Source organism: Lissotriton vulgaris, chromosome 5, assembly GCF_964263255.1.
Source record: "Lissotriton vulgaris chromosome 5, aLisVul1.2, whole genome shotgun sequence".
Lineage (NCBI taxonomy): Eukaryota > Metazoa > Chordata > Amphibia > Caudata > Salamandridae > Lissotriton > Lissotriton vulgaris.
This window is the reverse complement of record NC_141693.1, coordinates 1403105588-1403125261: the sequence shown is the minus strand read 5'-3', so window position 1 is coordinate 1403125261 and position 19674 is coordinate 1403105588.

The following is a 19674-nucleotide window of genomic DNA, read 5'->3' as shown; positions in this document are numbered from 1 at the left end:
TCACCTTCCAGAAACCCACCACACACACCACCGCACCCAACAGATCCCCCGCCGCCGCTGGAGCAAAATCATCGAAGACCAACTACATGCAAACCTAGCTCTCAGGCCACCCACCGTACCCTCCAACACCGACGTCGCTGCCCACAACCTCAGACGCTGGATCGAGGACTGCACCAACACCATTGCCCCGCTAAGAACCCCCCCCCCACAGAGACACTAGCAAGAGGGCCAGCTGGTTCACCCCAGAAATCCTAGATTCCAAGCAAGCCTGCTGGAAACTAGAGAAGAAATGGCACAGTGAACAAACTCCGGACAGCCACGCAACACACAAGGACGACGTCCGGAACCACCACCACCTCATCAGGGGTGCCAAGAAGACCTCCTTCAAAGAACGCCTCGACAACAAAGCACACAACAGCAAGGAGCTCTTCAACATCGTGAAGGAACTCTCCAACTCCAGCTCCAACACCAACGACATCCCGCCGTCGCAAGCCCTGTGCGACTCCATCGCCACCTTCCCCCGCAAGATAGCAGACATTCACGACAGCTTCAACACCCAGACAGCCAAAACAGACAGCAACACCATCGGCCACGTCCCCTTGCTAGCCTGGATCCACTCCGGCTCTCCGTCAGACCCATTCCCGCACCACGTCTTCAACAAAGCAAGCAGCTCCATCACACCCCACCTACGCAACGTCATCAATCTCTCCCTTGAGACCGAGACCTTCCCTGAGAGCTGGAAACACGCAGAGATCAACGCCCTACTCAAAAAACCCAAGGCAGACCCAAGAGACCTCAAGAACTTGCAACCCATCTCTCTGCTCCCCTTCCCAGCCAAGGTCATCGAGAAAATCGTTAACAGACAGCTAACCCGATACCTCAAAGAGAACAGAATCCTGGACCCTTCCCAGTCAGGGTTCCGCAGCAACCACAGCACTGAGAAGCCCTTATCGCCACCACCGACGACATTAGGACCCTGCCGCCTTCCACACTGTCTGCCACCGCACATTACGTGCACGCCTCCACGCCGCAGGGATCCGAGACAAGGCTCTGAAATGGACCACCTCCTTCCGCTCTGGAAGAACCCAGAGCCTCCGCCTCCCCTGTTCCGTTCCGAAGCCTCCGAGATGATCTGCGGCATACCCCAAGGATCTTCCCTCAGCCAGACACTGTTCAATATTTACATGGCCCGCTCGCACACGTCGCCCGACAGCATGACCTCAACATAATCTCCTATGCCGACGACACTCAACTGATCCTCTCCCTCACCAAGGACCCCATCACCGCCAAAGCCAACCTCCATTAAGGAATGAAGGCCGTCGCCGACTGGGTGAAGATCAGTCGTCTGAAGCTGAACTCGGACAAGACGGAGGTCCTCATCCTCGGCTCCAACCCGTGAGCCTGCGAAGACTCCTGGTGGCCAATGGCACTGGGGGCAGCCCCGACCCCCACCGACCACGCACGCAACCTGGGAATCATCCTCGACTCAACGCTCTCAATGACCAAGCAAGTCAACGCGGTCTCCTCATCCTGCTACAACACCCTCTGCATGCTCTGAAAGATCTACAGATGGATCCCGACAGATACAAGAAAGACAGTCACCCAGGCCCTCGTCAGCAGCAGACTCGACTACGGAAACATCCTCTATGCTGGAGCGTGACCAAGCTCATCAATCGACTACAATGCATCCAAAACTGCACGACTGATCCTCGATGTACAACAACACGGCCACATCACCCCCACCTGAGAAACCTGCACTGGCTCCCAGTTAACAAGAGGATATCCTTCAAGCTCCTCATCCATGCACACAAGGTACTCCACAAGACCAGCCTACCTCAACAGATGGCTCTCCTTCTACACCTCCGACCGCCAGCTACGCTCCGCCGACCTCTCACTCGCCACCGTCCTGCGCATCCAAAGAACAACTACCGGCGGGAGATCCTTGTCCCACCTCGCCGCCAAGACATGGAACACCATCCCACTGAGCCTACGACAGACCCAAGACCTGCTGACCTTCAGGAGGATACTAAAAATCTGGCTGCTTGATCAGTAGCGGCCCCCACCTCCCCACCAGCACCTTGAGACCATAGCTGGTATGTAGTGCGCTTAACAAATGACCGATTGATTGATCTTTGTTGACAAGTTCTCCAGATGAGTGGCCTGACAAAAACTACCTTTTTAGTACTTATAAGTCACACTCATAGTCTGTCGTAGGTGTCCCAAGGCTAGGGTGCATAGTTATAAAGAGCGTGTTTTATATGCCCTAGAAAGGAAAATCTGGCATAATTGTTTTCCCTATTGTAGTGCTGCTAGCCCCATAGGCTAACATGGGGAAGGCTTTATGTAACTTTATCAAGCCTATCTTTGCTTTGGAGCTAGCTAGCAATATCTTTCAAAGTATCTATTTAATGGTCACATGAAATCCCAAATCTTCCCATGGTACGATTTAATGTAAAAATTACAGGAAAGTAGTTTTAGAACTTACTATCCCAAAGTTACCAAAATCAATGCTGTAGCAGCTTATGCATACTGGCCAGTCTTTGCCAGCCTAAGCCATGCTGCTCCTGTGTGAAGAAGCCTGGGGCTGAAACAATACAGCCATTTGGTGGGAGGAGTTTTGCTTCCCGGTTAAGCCAGGGAGAGAAGGGGCCGGGGAGATAAGCTGGACTTCAAAGTCAGGGAAACAGATATCATATAGGGCCCAGGCAAGCCCCCACTTTCTTGATCCCCAGGCAGATGGGAGCCTCCCTAATAAAATTACAAGAGGGCCTGAAAGGGGAGTGTATTCAGATGTTAGCCATACATTTAGGTTAGGTTACACAGACACACCCACTAAGTAGAGATATTCTCCATTTAGATTTTTGGAGAACAGTGCATTATCAGTCACAAAAATGCCACTCTGCAGGAAGTGATCAAAGCAGAGGGAGGTACCTTTACCTCTATTGGTTGGGGTGTACCTCCTTTCTTGCCAGCCCAGAATGGAGGGTAAATATGGGAGAGCTGCAGGTGCTCCTTAGAAAACTGGCTGGATCAAAAGAAGAAGAAAGACTACCCTGCTAGGCCCTTGGACTGTATTGCATAAGGCTTGCACTCAAAAGGACTGCACCTCCTACACTCTCAAGGCTCCACATTGGAATGACTGTGCCTGACTTAAAGAAAAAGGAATGGACTCGTTAATCAGCAACAAGTGCTACAGTTCAGAAGGAAATCACCTGCAAGCCCAAAGAGAGGATCACCCCAGCTGACCAGTTGCAACAGGATTTTTCCTGAACTGTGCGGGTGCATTGTGAGAAATTGGGTTCTAGCCCCAGAGAGGCAATCTGGATTCTCTCGGCCCTTGAACTGAGCTAGTAGACACAAATTTTCCCCAAAGAAATCAAGAATCTTTAAAAGTTTAGAAATGTTCTGTAAAGTTTTGCAGAAATGCTCCAGGAGGAGGCCAGCTCGATGACTTGCCTTATAGATTGCTTTTTGGGGTACAGTTCAGATGATGTAGATAGTAATGGCTCCCAGATTTAACTATGTTCTCGGCATGCTGCCCTTGATGATTCCTGCTCATACCCTACACAATATAAATCAGAGGAAAAGGAGTGTTACCTGGGTGGGCAGGAAACCATATCTTAAATCTTTGTTTCATGCAGATACCAGATTGGGTGATTGGTTTCCTGACATGCAGCTTTACTATCTGGCTCAACATTTATAGAAACAGACATATCTGTGGGTTCTTATAGCAGATTAGCCTCATCGGATAATCGGAGTGGGACACTGTTCAGGCTCCTTTGGGTTTAGGCATCTTATACATTACTCTTTTGGAAGCCCCGCTTTGTCCTCCTACCATAAGGGCTATGTGGGCCACATAGAATGATTCACACCGACTCTTGAAAGTTTATAGAACAGTTCATAATGATGCGCCTCTTTGGTACATTTAAGGAATAACAGCCGCTCAAATGGGCTCTATGGGAAGAACGGGAAATTAATATAATTGGAGACTGTCTTGATGGGGATTTGTTTCCTTCCTTTGAGATGTTAAAATCAATGTTCTCACTTACCCAGTCGCAGCTCTGGAGGTATTGGCAAGCGTGGCATTGCTTGAGAGTTAAGCTCAGGTGAGATCGGATTTATCTCTATGCTTCGCTGATTCCAAACTACCTCAAGTTTTTGTGCTTTTCCAATGGAGGTGTGTCAAATATGTACCAAATACTCATTGACAATCTATATTCACTCTATACTTGCTTTGTGGCCAAATCCGTGTGGCAGGAGTTGATGGGTGTAGAGTACTTGGAAATGGTAGTTTAGAAGTTGGAGTAGGTGTATGAAAGGATATATGGGGGTGTGAGTGGGTGGGTCAAAGAGAGTCTGTGGATCATGTCATCAGTGATGTCATCAGTGTTGTAATTTGCGATGTCATCAGTGATGTCATTGACCATGTCATGAGTGCTATATTATGTGAGATCATAAGCTTTGCATTGCGGGGGCATGAGTTATAGCTAGCTGACTAGCTATAACAGCTTAATTTCTCTGGTTTTGTATAAGTGAAACGTCAAACTAACTATAACGTCCCATTTTTTTTTCAGTGAATACCTATACATCAATAATCATCATCAAAAAACTTTATTACCATCACCAGGATCGTAAAAAGTACACAGCACAAGTATAAAAGCAGGTAAGTGACATTTGAAAATAAATATATTAAAAACAATTTCATTAAGTAGATGTGCAAGGATCAAAATGCAGCAGTTCCTAGAAGAATAAAGTTTGAAGGATTTCATCTATAGTTTACTCAAACTATTGGACGGATTTAAAAAGCAAAAAATCTTTTGTCAAATTGTTCGCTGGTTCTGCAAGGGCCATTGTCAGTGTCTTCTCCATATACAATTCTTTCAGCTTCACCCTCGAGAGTTGATCATACTTTCAGGATTAGTCCAGAAAGTCTCCATCCCTAGCCTCTCCAATAATTTGCGTAAGGAGATGAGCCACCTAATTGATGTCGCAGAGGAGAATTTCAGGAGATCCTTCAGAGTCTCTTGATAAGTTTCCAGCTCGACCACTGTCCATAGCCTAACCTAGAAAATTCGGAATTTACAATTCAACTTGTGTTGCAGCTACCTATGGGCAAGGTCCAGAGGTTTCAGAGTGGAGCTGGCAGGAAGATCGACCAGCGATCTTAGGAAGCGGTTTTCAACAATTGTAAGGGGGATTTATTACCCCTGCCCCATAGCTCAGCGCCATAAAGCACTCCTATCAAAACCTTGGTGTTATAGATTTCGAGGGCTAGGGCAATTTGACAGGATACCGTCTTCTTATGTATTTTGCTTATATGGGCACACTGGTAGAATAATCGTAGCTTTGCTTTTTCTGTATCTGCCCCCCAGTAGTTTGATGGAATCAGGCGAATGCCCAAGTGATTTCTGCTTGCTCAAGCTTAGAACTGCCAGCCCACACAGATCTAATTGTTGGTTTATTTTTCCCTCTGTTAAAAATCATGTACTTGGTTTTTAGTCTCGTTTAAAATGAAGCCCCAATGATCACAAAACCTTATAAAATCGTTCAGGAGTTGTTGGGGGCCCTACAGAGATTAAGATATTAAAAGTATGTCTTCTGCAAACAACAATGTGGGCACTCTTCTAACACCAATTTTAGGGGCATCACAGCCGTCCCTGTCCACATAATCATCAACTCCGTTAATAAAAAGAGTAAAAAGGGTGGGCGCCAACACACAACCCTGCCTCACTCCACGATGGACAGGGAAAGTTTCTGTTACTTGGTTGTTCGCACCCCACCTAACCTGCACTCTGTTAGATGAAAGGACTCTAATTAAAATGTTTAAAAGATTGGCGGGGAGGCCCATCCCTTTTAAAACCCTCCAAAGCCTAGCCCGGGGTACTAGATCGAAGGCAGTACGTAATTTGACAAAGGCCACATATAATTTGCCCCCCTTATTTATTTATTTGTTTATAAAGTTGTATATAGCACAAACAAGATCCCTTAGGATATCGGACCGCTTTACAAAAAGGATGGAAGGAGGGTAATACATACAATATTTTTGAAAGAAGGGAACCCTGATATAAACAATGTGCTTGCTAGTCACAGGGAAAAAGGTAATTTGGAACAGTCATAGCAAGCTTTCTATCAGTATTTGGGTATAAACATTCTAGGCATCATAGGAGCATGTAACCACAGGTAGTCTTATATCCATTATATCAATAACACGAACATATTTTTTGTGTGTTATTATGAAATTATTTTTTTATTATTTTATATTATTTAATCTATTTTTGTATATATTTGTTTTGTCTTAATCAATTATATAAATGTACATGATTACAAGATTAGATAAATACATATTGATAATACATGAAGAACAGGGGAATCAATCAAATAATTACAATCAATTTTTAAAAAATATGACCGGTTTGATGAAGGCTAGCGGTAAATAACAACTATGCGTGTTGCGGCACCTCTGCATTCGTCAGGACACCGTCTATATCAAACCAGCTGCATGGAACATAGAAAACATTAATTAGCCGGTGGCTACTACTCTCGTATACAGATATACATTTCAAGTGCGTTTATTGCACAAATATATACACAGGCCTAGAATATGCAGTTTTACCTCACAACATTATTTATAAAATTGAATTTGATACAAAAGATACTAGTGTAAAAAGGTCAATCTACATGTAAGGACAAACAGTAACCTATACATATGTTCATATTGTAAACATTGTTTACTATATTACGTAGAAATTGATACATTGATTGACTATCCACATTTGAGTTTCTAAATGCAAAAGCTCATTCTTATTGGCTGCTCCACCCTTATATAATGAAAAAAATAATAATAATGATAAAGAAAATATATGGCAAAGTGAAGTTTCCCTCAAACCCGAAGTGTCCCTGACAAGGATTAAAGGGTGTGACTAACTAAAAAACTAAGAAAACTACATATGATTTAGACATGTGATGCCCTACTTAAAGTTTAATACCTAAGCTATAATATTTGACTGTTGCATTATTAGCGAGGTATATATAATGCCTGCCATTGCTAAAATTCATATGCACCATGTTGTAGCCAATAAATATACTTCTGGCCCAATGTTATTATTTCTCTTTAACTCATTGAGTTCCGCCTTTAGCTATCTTGCCACTCAAACCAATTTAAGTTTGCTTATTCGTAGCATTTCTACAAGTTGCCTTCATATAGAAAGACTTACATTCTAAAAATGAAAATGTAATTCTATTTACAAGGGAATTAAATAAGCTAGGTGAATTGGTATATTGCAGAATTTGGTGAGGTAAAGTTTTAACTATAATACTACAAGTTTAATGGGGGAGAGGACTTCACAAGATGGTCAAAAAACCTAAAGAATGAATAGGTTCCATTAACTCTAGCTTTTTATGAGATGCATATTATAAAGATGAAGGTAATGTGACCGACAGAACTTACTTCGTTATGTCGTACGCTATGGTGCAGAAACACCTATCGTAATCCGTAGTGGAGATAAACTAAGATACCGCAGGATTCGGAGAGGAAAAGGTTTCACGTGATATTCAGAGGCCTAAAGCATGAAAAAATTCTATTTAATATGGCATATTATGAAATACATATTGTAAATGTAACAGTAATATGACAGGCAGAACTTACGTTGTATGTGTCATGCGCTATGGTAGAAACACAGCTAGCTTAATACGATGTAGAAATGATGAAGAGCCACGAAAAAATATGGATGACAGCGAAAGGGCCAAAAAAAGGAGTCGTGCTAAAGTACTCCTGAGGGAGCCCCCCGACTTGATATATATTTGTCAAGATAATCACAACATAGGAAATTCCATCTGTGTAGGTAAATAGTACCGTAATTAATGATGTAAGAATTATGAAAGATATGGAGGGTTTCAAGAGGTATGCTTACGTTTCAAGAATACAGTATAGATCTCAAATAATGGGATTTTTATCGATTAACTGCAAACATTAAATCTATAAGATAAATATATGGCACATGTATAATTCACTACAAATGCCATATACTAGTTTATATCTTTCATTAAACTAAAGCGGTACTCACAATTTATATTTAAACAATGTTCCTTCCTATAGGGGGAATATGTCCACTGTGAACAGGTTGGCGTTTTTAAATCGGAGGGGCTTCCATGCTGAAAATATTAGGTAGAAATTGATTTAATATACTGACCAAAATAGAAGTTGATATATTTAATGCACCGTGCTCTGACTTGATCGAAAGAAAAGGCTTACCTTCAATAGTTAACAACACCTTCTATGGTACGGCTCCATTATACTGAATTCCGCCCTATCTAGCGGCTTTATTTACATTAACCGCAATTTCGCAGGAAGAGTACCTAATTATCCAGAGTGATGGAAACCGGACTAAAGAAGAAAAAGAAGGCAGACTACATCTACGGATGTCAGTCACCATATTTAATGTAGTGTAATCGAACAAAAAAGGCTATCTAATTCGAAATTAATACAAATTGTAAGCTTGCTGTATAGTTATTTAAAAATGACAACAGAATCTTCTATGATATGGTTCCTACTTACTGAATTCCATCGTGTGGCACAGATCTATTTATATTATCCGCGATTTCACACGCAGAATGCCTATTTGTCCCAAGTAATAGAAAGCGGACTAAAGAAGAAAAAGAAGGACTGCATCCATGGATGTCAGTCACAATATTTAATGTTGTGTACTTGATTAGAAAAGACTATCTGAATAGGAATTAACAAGACATAAGTTAGCTGTATATTTATATAGAATACACCAAAGCTCAAGATTACTACTCAGAGCCAGCAGACTGATAGGATAATGCAGAGTTCAGACCCCACTAAATAACAATAGTATAACAAGCAAACATTATTGTCTGTGTTTGAAAATTCCACTCAACTAGTAGCACCGGAATTAAGAGTGTGTGAAAATAGTATTGTGAAAAACTGAATTTTTAAGTGAAAAGAAAATCAAAATTAAGTCAAAAGAAAAATTTTCTTTTGACTTGATAATTCAGTTTTTCACATAACTATTTTCACACACTCTTAATTCCGGTGCTATATGTTCTCAATAAGATAAGCCCACTTATCGATATATTTTAAAAACAGTAGTAATATATCGATCCCGATATTCTTACAGAATTAAAACAAATTATGAAGCATAGATACTTTATGCCCCAAAACCTTTTGGGGCACTTCTACTGGCAAGCTCACCTACGTATCTAATAACAAAATCCAAAAGACTTCTCGTTTCTATCTGATGGATTCAGCACATTGACCTTGCTGAGTTTGAATTCTTTCCATAATAAACTAGCGAATATCATCAGGTGTATGATTCTTTTCTACAAAGTGTGATACCATAGTAGATAATATTTTTTTGGTGGGAATCGTTGATCTATGTTTAGTCAATCTAACATTTCGAGTCCGTGAAGTTTCACCCACATATTCTAGGTTACAAGGACATAGTAGCAGGTCAACTATATTCTTAGTTTTACAATTAGTCATTTCAGAAGATGTAATAGTTTGGCCATTGAAAACAAATGTATCTGTTTCCATGGCTAAGGGACATAGTTTACAATTGCTGCATTTAAAATTACCTAGAACTGGTAAATGGCCTTCAATACTTCCTTGTATTGGCTCTTTTTTAGTAGGCATGCGGGATCTGACAATTAAATCTTTCAAAGTTTTTTCTGTAGGCAACGAGGGGTTTCTGGATTTTTTCTGTTTGAATTTTGTTGGTATTAAGTAAATGCCAGTTAGAGCATATAATCTGACGAATCTTTTCATTTAGCATAGACTGCCGGGTCACAAAGACTAATTCAGAGTTATGTTTTCTGTTATTGCTTTGTAAAAGATGTTGCCTGTCGTAAAATCTGTCTCGCTTGTATGACTCTCGTATGAGTCTATGTCGATATCCTCTCATCAGAAATGTTTTCTTCATTTCAATGGCTCTTTGATGGTAGTCTTCAATTTTGGTACAATTGATATACTGCTTTTTTGAGTTTTGTGGTGGAAACTTTATTAATGAAGTAAAGTATTTTGTGCTGTCGGTTTAGTATATAAATCAACTACAAGTTGGCCAGAGTCATGTTTAATTAAGATGTCTAAGGAACTCTTCTAGAACGTCTTTGATATTGTCCCATATGAACACAATATCATCCATATATCGCAACCAATGTAACGTTGATTCAAAAAAATGGTGCAATTTCATTAAAGATGAATTGTTGTTCAAAATGGCTCATATAAATATTCGCTATTGTAGGATCACAAGATGCGCCCATACTTACTCCTCTTACTTGTTTGTACAGATCGCCTTGGAACTCAAATATATTTTCCTCAAGAACGATGTTAAGACAATCGATAATAAAAGTTGGATTGCAATCAATATACTTAGTTTGCATGAACCGTTTTACGGCCATAATAGCTCCTTCACTGGGTATGTTGCTATACAGACTCTCGATGTCCAAAGTTACTAACCATTGTCTGTCAGGATTGAAGGATGTCCCTTCCAATAGGTTGATAATATGGCAGGTGTCCTGTACATATGCTTGGGTCTCCTGAATATATGGGCGTAAAATGGCATCCAAATAGTTAGCGATCGGTTCCGTTATTGATCCTATTGTGGTAACAATAGGTCTGTAAGGGGGGTTCCTTTCATCCTTATGAATTTTAGGTATGCCATACAGGCTATCTAGTATTGGATTTTCAATATTCACATATGCAAACTCTTTTTCGCAAATATATCCATCTCTCAACGCTTAACTTGTTAATTTTTGTATTTAATTTTAGTCTTATCTGTTGTATTCTTCTTTATTTTGATATAGAATGTTTCATCACTTAACATATCTTCTATTTTGGTTCTATTTATTTATTTATTTATTTATTCAGAGATTTATATAGCGCAAACAAGATCTTTGCAGATATTAGAGCGCTTTACAGAAACAAGGGTTAGGGGCACCAGGAGGATGATTAAACCAACTATTGGGTACAATATAGTAGTCGATAGTGAATGAGTAGCAAAATAGGATAGCAAACAAGTAAACAAGTAACCATATCAATTCAATAAACGATCAGGTAACCAATAATACACAAATGGTGCAAAGTCTTAGATCCAGCAATAATAGAGTTCATGTGAACTTGGCCATAAGGATGGCTTTGACCTCCTTCTTAAAAAATGCAGTGGAGGAGATAAGTCTTGTTTCAGGAGGGAGTGCATTCCAGATCCTGGGTGCCATTCCTGAGAAGGAGCGTTTGTATGTTTTTTCCTTCCGGAATCTTCGAGGTTTCAGGAGGAGATTTTTTGTGATTCTATTAGATCTCGAGCCTCCAGATATAGTCAGCTTTTGAGTGAGATAGTTGGGAGACTTGTGGTGTACGGCCGAGTGTGTCATACAGGCAATTTTCAGCTGTATTCTGGCTTCAACAGGCAGCCAGTTCAGGGATCTCAAGTCAGGGGATATATGCGAATGTTTTCTAGAACTAGTGATGAGTCTCGCGGCAGCGTTCAAGGAGGCTCTTAGGGGAGCGGTTGTTGAAAGGGGGAGTCCGCGGAGGGCCACGATTCCGTAGTCTATGCCAGGGATGACTAGGGCTTGTACAGCAATTTGGAAGTCCTTAGCTGGGAAGAAGGGTTTAAGTTTCCTCAGAGTGTTGATTTGGAAATTAGCTCCTTTAGTTGCTTTGTAATGTGCTGCTGCATATTGAGGTTGGCGTCAAGTGTGATGCCTAAGGATTTCGCGGATTCCACAATAGTGGGTTGGACATTGAGGGCAGTTAGGTGATTGAGCCAGGTTTGGGTGATGGCGATTTTCTCAGGAGGTGAGATCAGAAGGAACTCAGTTTTCAGAGCATTTAGTTTGAGGTGATTATCGGACAACCATGATTGGGTGTTACTGAGTGTGGAATTCAGAATTTTGATGTCTTCCGGGTATTGTAGTTTGAGGTACAGTTGAGTGTCATCGGTGTACATATGGAAGTGTACATTAGATGCTTGCAGCACGGTGGTGAGTGGTTCCATGATGAGGTTGAACAATGTGGGGGATAGTGAAGATCCTTGTGGGACGCCTAAAGTTGCAGGTACAGCTGAGGACAGTACGTTGTTGATCTTGAACTTCTGAGACCGGTTATGTAGGAAGGAAGTGAACCATTTGAGAACAGTCCCGGATACACCCATTCTGGTATATAACAGCTCCAGTAGGTTCTCATGTTTGACAGTATCAAAGGCTGAGGAGAGATCTAGAAGGATGATGAGGCAGGAATCATTGCGATCAAGGATTTGGACGGCGTCATCAATTATGTGAGTCATAGCTGTTTCCGTGCTGTGTTTCGCTCGGAAGCCTGATTGATGAGGGTTGAGGAGGTCAAACTGATCAATGTGCTTTGTCAGTTGGAGTTGTACGCATTTTTCCAGCAGTTTGGCCAATGTGGGGATATTAGTGATAGGGCGGTAATTGTGTAGGTCAGCCGGGTCAGCTGTAGGTTTCCCGAGTATAGGCGTGACTTGCCCCACCTTGAGGGAGTCTGGGATGAGACCTTGCTGAAGGGAGCTATTAATGATTTTAGTCCAGAGTGGGAGGAGCAGGGGGGTGACGTCTTTTACAGCATTGGCAGGTAGGGGGTCTATGAAGTGATTAGAGGGCTTCAAGGTGCCGAGCAGTTTGTGAATTGTTTCTTCAGAGTAGGTGTCAAAGGATGTATGTATGGATGTATGGATTCTATATGTAGAAGTATCTAGAATAGCTATTCCTCCACCTTTATCACAACACTTTATTGTGATTTCTGAAGAATTTTTCAATCCTTTTAATGCTATCTGCTCATCAGTTGTCATATTGAAAGGTATTTTGGGCACAAATTTAGTTACATTTTTTAGTTTATTATATACCACTTGTTCAAATATTTGAACCTCTGGTGGAACCTGGTCTGTTGTAGGTGTGAAGGTAGATTTTAGATATTGCCCAGATTTGTTGATATCTGCACTAGTACTAATAATATTTGAAAAAAAGGATTTTATACAGATTTTTCGAAAAAACAACATTAAGTCGCTAAACAACTCAAATTTATTGAGTCCCGAGTGTGGTACATACGTTAATCCTTTAGATAGAAGAGAGTAAATAGATTCATTAACGTGGACAGTGCTGAGGTTAAAAATGGGAATTTGTTTTAATCCCTCCAGTACCTCGCATTGCGGGTTTCCAGATATTAGTTCTGGTTTATAGGTTAATGTACCCAGGATTTGGGTTTGATATTGTTGGCGTGATTGATATTGTGGTTGCCAGTTCCCTGTTCTCTGATTGCGTCTCCCTAAAAAAAGTTGATATCCTTGATTGTAACGTGATATATAGCCTCTGCCTCTGTTTTCATGGGGAGCCGATGTTCCTACATTGTCGGAGTCTGATGTATCAGAAAAAGTGGTCACTTTTCTATTGTAAGGTCTATATGGTTGTTGATAAACCTGTTAATACGACTGTTGTTCATGTGTATCTGCCTTGGTGTAAAACGTTTCAGATAAATAGGAATATGTATTTTCTTTACTAAAGAACTTTATATATTTTTTCAGTTTTTCTGTTTTTCGCTTTATTAAATAGCCTGACGGGGAATTCATTTCTGAATCCAAATCTTTCAGCTTTTTCTTTGCCTCATCTAAGGCTAATGAGTGTTTAATTTTACTTTCCAATTCTAGAATTTCCTTTAGTAATTGCTGTAGCATCTCCTTTGCTGTCTCTACTATCAGCATCATCAGATCCCTTGAAATCTTTTAGCTATCATTGACCACTTTTCTAAAAACTCTTTCAATTGCACAAATAAACCTGGGATAGTTTTTACTCTTAACCCTTGTAGAATAATTCCAGCCGGTAAATATTCAAGCATAAATTGCCCATGGAGTTCAAATCTTTTAGACTTTTTCTTAAGTTACATTAATTTATTGAGGTCCTCATTTTTCTCAGAATTCAATGCTGCACTATTATCAAAGTTTATAGATGCTTCCACCATGGATGCAAATTCATCATCAGTAAAGCCTATCGTTGGAAGGTTGGCCATAGTTAATGTTAAAACGTAATGTTCTTTCTGTGTCCAAATATATTTATATCAATTTACGTTCAAAACAGTGTATATACACCATACCACAAAATAAAACGAAAATAAAACAAAAATGTGACTTAAGGAAACCGGTTAAGTGGAACCAGGGGGGGAGAAAGAAGCCAATAAAGAATTCACTGATAATGTAATCATTCAACTGTAAAAGGTTGCCGTCAACATGAAAGTATCTAGGATTTACAATAACACTAGTTCCCTCATAGTCAGGCTATGAGAACAATATTTTTGAAAGAAGGGAACCCCTACACAAAAATGTGCTTGCTAGTCGCAGGGAAAAAGGTAATTTGGAATAGAGACCATAGCAAGCTTTCAATCAGTATTTAGGTATAAACATTCTAGGCATCATAGGAGCATGTAAACACAGGTAGTCTTATATCAATTATATCAATAACACAAACATGATTTATGTGTGTTATTATGAAATTATTTTTCATTATTTTATATTATTTAATCTCTTTTTGTATGTATTTGTTTTGTCTTAATCAATGATATAAATGTACATGATTACAAGATTAGATAAACACATCTAAATAATACATGAAGAACAGAGGAATGAATTCAATAATTACAATCAATTTGATCAAGGCTAGCGTTAGATAACAACTATGCGCGTTTCAGCACTTCTGCCTTCGTCAGGACACCGTCTATAGCAAACCAGCTGTATGGAACATAGAAAACATTTATTAACCGGTGGCTACTACTCTCTAATACAGATACACATTTCAAGTGTGTACATTGCACAAATATACATACCGGCCTAGAATATGCAGTTTTACCTCACAACATTATTAATATAATTGAATTTGATACAAAAGATACTATCGAGAAACGGTCAATCTACATGTAAGGACAAACAGTAACTAATACATATGTTCATATCGTAAACATCATTTACTATATTATGTAGAAATTAATACATTTATTGACTATCCACATTTGAGTTTCTAAATGCTAAAACTCATTCTTGTTGGCTGCTCAAACCCTTATATGAGGATTTTTTTTTAATAATATATCAAATATATAGCAAAGTGAAGTTTCCCTCAAACCCGATATCGACATTAATTAGGAATAAAAGCAAGAAAAAAAGCAAGAATAATCATGTGTTGTACACCAAGCAACTACTTCCTTCCAGTAAATACAGGTAAGACGGAAGACCTGGTCCAGGGTACTGACTTTCGAACGGAACCCTGCCTTAGACTCTCTCAGGATTTGGGACGCCATCATCCAGTCCTGTAACCTTCCTAAAACCTGTATACAAAAGATTTTTGAAGGGAGTCTATAAGGCTTATTGGCCTGTAACTCATAGGCTTGGATCCATCCCCTTTTTTCGAAAATGGGCACTATTTCAGCAATCTGCCATGATGGTGGAATAGGGGCACCAGACAGGATCAGATTCGTTACCAGGTTTATGTACGGACCCCAGAGCACTTTATCCTCTGTATACAGGTCATTAGGTATTCTCTCTGGACCAGGGACTCTTGCTGGCACACAAGATGAGATTGCTAGTTGAGTTTCCTCCATGGAGATGACCAATATTTCACCTTCCCCTCCCAGAGACTCGCCACTTGTCTCACTGATCACACTACCTTCGTTTGTACCATTACCATAAAGAGAGCCAAAGTGGACAACCCATTCATAAGGCTGGACAGTGTATTCCAAGGTTTGCCTTGTCCCTTTTAGCCAGTATGCTGCCTGTCTTCAAAATCACTTGGGGTCTTTATCCATCAGTGCAGTATGTAAGAAGCCTAAAGAGAACCCTCCAACTCCTTTTTAGCTCTGTCAATACTTTTCATACTCAGCTCTGCAGGATATAATCTACGCCTGTACCCTACATTTCAATGTATCAATAAGCGCCCCCTTAGCCTTCCTAAAATCCTAATTATTTCAGGGACTCTTAGTGTCTTGCAATGGGTCTTTATGTTGTCCCCCCTTCCCTCATACTGTGGGAGGCCGGCTCAGTGTGTCCCTCACCTTGCTAAAGAAAACCTCATGGCAGGGCCCCAGGTTTTCCACTGCATACTTGCTGGATAGTTTGTCCAGCTCCTCGGTCAACTGGCTTGCGTTTATCTTCACTTATTCTAATGCTGCCGGGTGCTCCTCCAACCAACCCCACTTAACAGCTCTTTGGTTGTTTGAAACCGAGAGCACACCCAAATCAGGGCACCACATTACATCTGGCTGTAGGGGGCCCAGTTTTGTAAGAAAAGAGCAAGGGCATTGTGGTCCCTCTCTGATCTTTTCACGACTACCATATCTTCCACTAAGGGCCAAAGATCGGGGGTAATTAAATAATAATCAATTCTACTGGTGTGACCGGACTGTTGAAAGTGTGTTCCCCATTTGGGTCCAACCTGGTTCTGCCATTTGTTGCTATGAGATTGTGCTGTAAAGTAAGAGCAAACACCTGGCCTCCTCTTTTCGTCCACCTTACTTTTGGTAGGTCTAAGTTTGGAATTGACCACTCACGGTCCCAGTACTCAGTTAGGTCTGAAGGGGCAGAAGCAAGTGGTTCGAAAGTACAGTTAAAGTCACCCACAACCAGTACAGGGACACTACCGAAGTACTTGACCAGAACATGGTCTAATATATGAATCGTATTTGTTTCTTCAGAGGCACGTTCCACTCTATTGTAGATGTTAAAAATTCTAACGTTCCAGTCACTGAACAGGGTCAGCTTGAGAGCCAAACTTTGAACCCCAGTGCACTTTATATCCAAACTGCTAAGCTCCCGAGGGTCTACCCTGCTCTTTCCTTCTAGCTTCAATGGCATAGGCAGAAAACCCACTTCTAAAAAGGGTGGTCAAACTCCAGGTTTCCTGAAATAAGATTACATCAAAAGTGTCCACAAAGCTACACCAGTCTGGATCTGATTGTAACTTCAGGATCTCAGCCACATTCCAAACTAAAACCCTTAAGTTAGAAGAAGTAGGTACCCCACCTTCTATTACGGGTTTAAAGACTAAACCACAGATTTCATGGATGATAAAGGGCTCACCTGCAGAAGGAGAAGCAAGGGCCCTACCATCTGCTGGTGTGCCACCAATAGGGACTGTACTAGTGATTGCATTTACAGTCAAGGGCCCGGTATACTGCTCGCTATTATATGCTAAACTTCTAGGTACCAACATTTCTGATGGGGGCAAGTTCAACAAGGGCCTGGGTTACCTAGATTTTTGTCCATCAAATTGTAGGCATCTTAGACGATCTCTGTTCCACAAGGACAGGTGCATGATCCTTCCCCAATAAGTCTTTGGGACACTAGCTCCAACCTTGATGGGCGTCTATATCTAATAGAGATAGAGGTATTGGCTGGGGGAAAGGTACATGAATCTATTGCCAATAATCCGATGACTATGTTCTGGAATTTGAACGTGAGGTGACTGGTTAAACATCACCAGTTCATACATGACCTCATCGAAAAAGACGGCCCTGATCTTTTTCTCCTTACCGAAACCTGGCTTCAGGACTCGGATGTCGCTATCTTGAATCTTACCTTCCCATCGGAATACACGATCTTTACTTTGAATCGGACCACGAGAGGAGGTGGCATTGCCATGGCAGTAAAATCTTGCTTGCCTGCTGAATGGAAAGCTCTTGGGCTGCCTGCTTGTGAAAGCGCCCTCTTCAAAGTGGCTTTTAGCCATCATTTTACGTTCAGCGGCATTCTCATCTACCGCCCACCTGGGAACGATACAGTCTTCAAGTCCGCTCTTGCCGATATGGTAAGCTCTTTAGCGCCCGGTTGTGCGAACTTTAACATCTTCTGTCCTATTCACGATAAGCCATTTAAACCTGTGGATAGGCTAATTCTTAAAAGACATCGGCATAAGCTTAAACTTGAGGAGTTTTACAGGCTACTGGAGCAGAAACCCCTGAGCCCTTTTCTGAATGTGGATCATGGCTACCAACTGTTTTGCACATGGATTTCAGACGCTCTTGATTCCCTTATACCCATGCGCTGGTCAAAAGGTCATTCTAAGGTACCCAGCCCGTGGTATAATGACTCCCTTGCCGAGCTTAAAAAAACTTGCCGGAAAGCGGAGAGGGACTGGAGAAGACCTTACGATCCCGTCCTGAAAACCTTGTACTTTGCCAAACTCAAGACCTACCACAGGGCAATTTGCAGAACTCGGGCCGCATTCTATGCTCAGGAATTCCAAGGCAGCACCAACCCCTCCAAATTAATATTCAAGGTCTTGAAAGACCTTATGAATAAGAGAGCCACTTCGGCAGAGATCTGCACCGACTCCCACTGCGAGAACCTGGCAGCCTTTTTTCTGGAGAAAGTGCAGAATATATACCGAGGATTTGACCTGTGTCGGCCGGATCCAGAGTTAGTTGACCCTAATTCTTTGGGTTACGAGACTTTGACCTTCCTGCCTGATCTGTCTACTGAGGCTTTTGACAAACTTAGCCTCAGCGTTAAATCAGGCTCTCCTCTGGACCCGCTAAAGCCAGCTCTTATCAGTACGCTTTCCCCGCTGTGTCGAGTTCCAATACTCACTCTTATCAACCTGTCGCTGTCAACTGGGACGGTCCCCTCCTCATGGAAGCAGGCGGTAGTTACCCCAGTCTTGAAGAAGGCAAATTCAGACCCCCTCTTGCCTGAGAACTACCGCCCCATATCTCTTCTGCCTTGGACTGCTAAAGTCACTGAAGCCCATGTTAATTCTATCTTGTCTGATCACCTTGCCCGTAATCAGATATTGGACTCTAGCCGAAATGGCTTCCGGCCAGGACACAGTACCGAGACCGCTTTACTCCATATTATCGGGCATTTACGCCTGGTGCCTGACTCCGGACGTACGGCAGCGCTCCTGCTATTAGATCTGAGCGCTGCTTTCGATACTGTGTCCCACTGTATACTGATTCAGCGCCTCGAGGAAGCTGGAGTAGCAGGAACCGCTCTTCAGTGGTTTCGATCTTTCCTCTCAGATCGAACCTTTAAAGTGGCTATACCACCCTGCCAATCCACTATTCATTCCTTGGACCTGGGGGTCCCACAGGGCTCCTCGTTGAGCCCCACCCTGTTCAACCTCTATGTGAAACCGCTAGCTGCAGTCGTCAAACAGTGGGGTTTGAGGATGACCTCATATGCTGACGATACGCAGCTGGCGCTTCCTAAGCGCCTTGAAACCCTCTGGGTATGTAGTGCGCTATACAAATTTTATGACTTGACTTGACTTGACTGAGTGGAGACCCGGAAGTGGAGGCCCCCAGATTCCGAGCTGGACTTGTGGCAGTAGCTAGTTGGCTATGCACCAATTGTTTACAATTAAATGCCACTTAAACTGAAGTGTTGGTCTTTGGGAAATATGTTGAGCTATGGGGAGACCAGTGGTGGCCTCCAGAGCTGGGCATTACTCCCATCCCAGCTTCCGAAGTGAAAAACTTAGGGATCTGGCTGGATCCTGCGCTCACCGTCACAGGTCACACGAAGAAGGTTGCAGCCGCCTTTTACGGTATCTTGCAAGGCATAAGGCCGGTTCTTAAATACTTCGACCCTCCCACCCGGCAGCTCGTGGTCCAAGCCTCGGTTTTATCTCGGCTGGACTACGGAAGTGCGCTGATGTTAGGGGTAA